The following is a 5000-nucleotide window of genomic DNA, read 5'->3' as shown; positions in this document are numbered from 1 at the left end:
TTGCACTCGCACTCGCACTCGCAAAAACGTGGGGCAAATATATTACGCGGAAGAGTTATAACAGACCGAGCCCCACTGCATGGGGGGAGTCTTTGTCACTAATGTACACAGATAGAACATTGTGGACTGGAACCAGATTACCCGTACACACGGCGCTGATTAGTAATCAATGCAGAGCCATCAAACTACAGAAAATATATACAACTGTCCGTATACATGCTGAAAGAGTCTGCCCACAATGGGAACCACACGTCAGCCAGACACTCTGATCACGCACCACTCTCTGCTTCTAACAGGCGCACATACAATATGTAAGCACCAGCATGGAACAACATCCAGTGCATCCTCTCCGCCACATTACACAATCCACACTATCACAACCAGACCAGGAGGTCCATGCGGAAATAGAATATCCCACCCTTTCGACATCCACCATTGCGCAGATAAGGCACCAACACCCACACATGTCCTATACAACGGTGCACCCAACATCACAATAGTACCTCCTGTCACAGCAGCGCACAAACAATGACATGAGTCAAAGACACAGGTCTGACACAAGCATAGAATTGGAGCGCCGCCTCTAATAAGCCAAAGGTGCATCCTGACGTGACAAATCTCATCATGTCACAAGCATTCACTTACTATAATCACTATCAACGAACCTGCCGCCCCGCCCCCCCCCCCCCCCCCCACACCTTTCCTTACAACAACGTGTAACCTAACCTAACCCATGTTGTACCTTAACCTAACCCATGTTGTACCTTAACCTAACCCATGTTGTGCCTTAACCTAACCCATGTTGTGCCTTAACCTAACCCATGTTGTCCCCTAACCTAACCCAAGTTGTCCCCTAACCTAACCCATGTTGTCCCTTAACCTAACCCATGTTGTGCCTTAACCTAACCCATGTTGTGCCTTAACCTAACCCATGTTGTCCCCTAACCTAACCCATGTTGTCCCCTAACCTAACCCATGTTGTGCCTTAACCTAACCCATGTTGTCCCCTAACCTAACCCATGTTGTGCCTTAACCTAACCCATGTTGTCCCCTAACCTAACCCATGTTGTCCCCTAACCTAACCCATGTTGTGCCTTAACCTAACCCATGTTGTGCCTTAACCTAACCCATGTTGTCCCCTAACCTAACCCAAGTTGTCCCCTAACCTAACCCATGTTGTCCCCTAACCTAACCCATGTTGTGCCTTAACCTAACCCATGTTGTGCCTTAACCTAACCCATGTTGTGCCTTAACCTAACCCATGTTGTCCCCTAACCTAACCCATGTTGTCCCCTAACCTAACCCATGTTGTGCCTTAACCTAACCCATGTTGTCCCCTAACCTAACCCATGTTGTGCCTTAACCTAACCCATGTTGTCCCCTAACCTAACCCATGTTGTCCCCTAACCTAACCACATGTTGTCCCCTAACCTAACCCATGTTGTGCCTTAACCTAACCCATGTTGTGCCTTAACCTAACCCATGTTGTCCCCTAACCTAACCCATGTTGTCCCCTAACCTAACCCATGTTGTCCCCTAACCTAACCCATGTTGTCCCCTAACCTAACCCATGTTGTCCCCTAACCTAACCCATGTTGTCCCCTAACCTAACCCATGTTGTCCCCTAACCTAACCCATGTTGTCCCCTAACCTAACCCATGTTGTCCCCTAACCTAACCCATGTTGTCCCCTAACCTAACCCATGTTGTGCCCTAACCTAACCCATGTTGTGCCCTAACCTAACCCATGTTGTGCCCTAACCTAACCCATGTTGTGCCTTAACCTAACCCATGTTGTGCCTTAACCTAACCCATGTTGTCCCCTAACCTAACCCAAGTTGTCCCCTAACCTAACCCATGTTGTCCCCTAACCTAACCCATGTTGTGCCTTAACCTAACCCATGTTGTGCCTTAACCTAACCCATGTTGTGCCTTAACCTAACCCATGTTGTCCCCTAACCTAACCCATGTTGTCCCCTAACCTAACCCATGTTGTGCCTTAACCTAACCCATGTTGTCCCCTAACCTAACCCATGTTGTGCCTTAACCTAACCCATGTTGTCCCCTAACCTAACCCATGTTGTCCCCTAACCTAACCCATGTTGTCCCCTAACCTAACCCATGTTGTGCCTTAACCTAACCCATGTTGTGCCTTAACCTAACCCATGTTGTGCCGTAACCTAACCCATGTTGTGCCTTAACCTAACCCATGTTGTGCCTTAACCTAACCCATGTTGTGCCTTAACCTAACCCATGTTGTGCCTTAACCTAACCCATGTTGTGCCTTAACCTAACCCACGTTGTCCCCTAACGTAACCCACGTTGTCCCCTAACGTAACCCACGTTGTCCCCTAACGTAACCCACGTTGTCCCCTAACGTAACCCACGTTGTCCCCTAACGTAACCCACGTTGTCCCCTAACGTAACCCACGTTGTCCCCTAACGTAACCCACGTTGTCGCCTATCGTAACCCACGTTGTCGCCTAAACCTGCTCTGTAATTGTTATACGACTCGTTCAATTAGTGTAGTGTTGCCCACCCGCAACCCTCGCAATATAGTTCGCTACTCGCACTGCCCGCTCCCCTGTGTATCGCTTCATGTTAAACACCTTGCAAGTCTTGCTGACTTTCCACATGCTCCTGCTGTACACTGTAATGTGGATGGCAGCAGGGCGTACATGCCGCCCCCCCCCCCCCCCCCACCTCTCCCCACGTCCCCACCTTGCCCCCTGCCTTCGCAAGGTGGTTGGTGACAAGTTTGCATGTTCAATGCCCTTCGCATGCGACGTACGCAGGCTACGTTGTGGTGCGGCCTGTGTCAACTGTCCGCTGATGTCGTACGCGTGAACCACAATCTGTACTGCACATTCGTCCTTATGTACTGAATGATACATCGTGGCACATGTGTGACCGTACAACGACTGCGCCCAAAAACGGCGGACCATACAGTGCAAATATTGTGCACGCAGCTACGTGTCGTCTCCCTATGAGAGCTGGATTGCAGTGTGGTACGCCATAGAGACGTGTGGGAGGAACGGACGCCGTGGATGGCGATCAGCATGAGCTGTCTGTTGATGTATTCGGACCTAGTCGTCTCTCCTCACACACCGTGATGGCATGGTGCAGCGCGTTCCATATCTGCGACATGCTACAGAAGCCGGTTGACAGTCGTTCGAGCAATGGACATCGCATACGTACGGGGGCCACCTTCCACGTATTGTCTAGGCGTGCACATTTTGTTGCGTGTATGTGGGCAGACGTAGTGTGGCGTGACACCTGACACAGGCATGCAATAATGGTTGAAGTTGCAAATGGCGATGGACGCCTACGTTTTCTGGTGAAGTTACGCAAATGAAGAAATGGTAACCCGTTGTGGTGCGGTTGTTCTCGCTAGGGGTGAATCGGTGATGGCGACGATAGGTTGAGGTACTAACCGGTTGTTCCAGCGATACCCACCATGCCGACGAAACTGAACGGCATCTGGGTGTGAAGCGATACGCGGCGGTGGCTGGGTGGGACCGTCCCCGGCCGGTGAGGGGGCGCCTCCCGGCGTGCTGGCCGCGCGGTGCGTGGGCGCACGCGCTACAGCCGGCTGGTGGGGGCGGCCAGTGGCAGGCGCGCCGGCCGACGGACGCGGCAGGCGTCGCAGCTGCGCGCCGGCGCACCCTGCGCGCGGCGCCGTGCGGCCAAAGTAGGTCCTCGCGGGCCCGGTGCGAAGCGCGGTGGACATCTGCAGTGTGCTGGTCCGATTGAGGACTGTGTGCGTTGAGGATGCGCCGCCGCCCGGCGCTCGGCGCCGCGACGCCGTCTGCTGCTCGGTCGCCCCAGCGGTTCTCGCTGGTGGTTTGTATCGCAGCTGTGCGGATGTGTTGGCGTGTGCGCTGTGCTGGGAGAGTTCGCTTCGGCACCCAAGTGGGGCTTTTGTCCTTCTGTGGCGCTGGCGTTGGAGCTGCCGGTCACCGTAGGTGGCGCGTGTTGTCTCCCGCCGGCAATGCCACGACAGCACGCTCCCGGGCCTCTGTCGGCAGCGGCAAGCTCAGTTGGGAGCACGGGTGGTCGCACCGAAAGCGTCTACTCGCCTAACTCCGGGCGATTGCGCCTCTCTCGAACCCGACCAAGTACTTGGGACGGCGCTGCGCGCCGCCGGGACCTGAGAGGGTTTCGAGGTGTATTGTGCAGGGGAGCTCAGCCTCCTCCTGTTTGCAGAATGATTGAGCGGACGCTTGCGTGTTCGCGCGGGCCCCCGGGACACACTCCCGGGCGGCCGGCTGCTCAGCTCTAGTTGACGCAGCTCCCTGGTTGATCCTGCCAGTAGTCATATGCTTGTCTCAAAGATTAAGCCATGCATGTCTCAGTACAAGCCGCATTAAGGTGAAACCGCGAATGGCTCATTAAATCAGTTATGGTTCCTTAGATCGTACCCACGTTACTTGGATAACTGTGGTAATTCTAGAGCTAATACATGCAAACAGAGTCCCGACCAGAGATGGAAGGGACGCTTTTATTAGATCAAAACCAATCGGTCGGCTCGTCCGGTCCGTTTGCCTTGGTGACTCTGAATAACTTTGGGCTGATCGCACGGTCCTCGTACCGGCGACGCATCTTTCAAATGTCTGCCTTATCAACTGTCGATGGTAGGTTCTGCGCCTACCATGGTTGTAACGGGTAACGGGGAATCAGGGTTCGATTCCGGAGAGGGAGCCTGAGAAACGGCTACCACATCCAAGGAAGGCAGCAGGCGCGCAAATTACCCACTCCCGGCACGGGGAGGTAGTGACGAAAAATAACGATACGGGACTCATCCGAGGCCCCGTAATCGGAATGAGTACACTTTAAATCCTTTAACGAGTATCTATTGGAGGGCAAGTCTGGTGCCAGCAGCCGCGGTAATTCCAGCTCCAATAGCGTATATTAAAGTTGTTGCGGTTAAAAAGCTCGTAGTTGGATTTGTGTCCCACGCTGTTGGTTCACCGCCCGTCGGTGTTTAACTGGCATGTATCG

At 53.4% G+C, this 5000-nt stretch overlaps 1 non-coding gene across 1 annotated transcript in view; it reads left to right on the top strand.

The window, feature by feature from the left end:
* Positions 1-4291: 4291 nt before the first annotated feature.
* Positions 4292-5000, top strand: part of LOC124772159 — a 1909-nt gene continuing 1200 nt past the window's right edge. The window contains exon 1 of the ribosomal RNA XR_007013829.1: positions 4292-5000. This exon is cut by the window's right edge and continues 1200 nt beyond it. This is a non-coding gene — a ribosomal RNA (small subunit ribosomal RNA).

This window comes from Schistocerca piceifrons, unplaced genomic scaffold, assembly GCF_021461385.2.
Source record: "Schistocerca piceifrons isolate TAMUIC-IGC-003096 unplaced genomic scaffold, iqSchPice1.1 HiC_scaffold_936, whole genome shotgun sequence".
NCBI classification, from domain to species: domain Eukaryota; kingdom Metazoa; phylum Arthropoda; class Insecta; order Orthoptera; family Acrididae; genus Schistocerca; species Schistocerca piceifrons.
Note: the sequence above shows the minus strand (reverse complement) of the source record. Positions and strands in the feature narration are given on the sequence as shown.